The sequence below is a fragment of the Athene noctua genome, chromosome 3 (genome assembly GCF_965140245.1).
Source record: "Athene noctua chromosome 3, bAthNoc1.hap1.1, whole genome shotgun sequence".
NCBI lineage: Eukaryota > Metazoa > Chordata > Aves > Strigiformes > Strigidae > Athene > Athene noctua.
In genome coordinates this window covers 1,225,211-1,225,698 of record NC_134039.1, presented here as the reverse complement: position 1 = coordinate 1,225,698, position 488 = coordinate 1,225,211, and positions in this window count along the sequence as shown.

The window sequence follows — 488 nt, the reverse complement described above, 5'->3', positions numbered from 1 at the left end:
AGTAACCATCTAACCAGGGCAGCACCAGCCAGCCCCCCAACACCGACTCTTTCAGAGCCTCCAGGTCACGCACTGGAAGCGATTTCTGGCGGCCAGAGAAGAGATTGGGGTTGGCTTCCCCCCGGGAAAGGCGCCGCTGCCACCGCCAAACGCCCTCCTGCCCCTCGCCTCTGCCCTCCACAAGCCACACCCTGGTTTTATCTGCTCCATAAGGATTTATTCTACAATCCACTGGCCATGGGACAGCAACGGCAGCAGGGATCTGTGAAGCAAGAACAAACTTCTCAGGTCTCCCAGAATGGTTTGAAGCCCGTTAAGGAATAAAGCAAGATACCTGCGGAGACTCGCCCATGGAAAAACAAGTATTCTTTACTTAAATCCTTCAGAAGAGCACACGCAGCTAAACTGCGAGGGAAGCAAGGTGATCTTCTTGCACCTCATTGGCACCACATGTTGGATTTTTCTCTGTAAAAACATAAGAGGGCAAT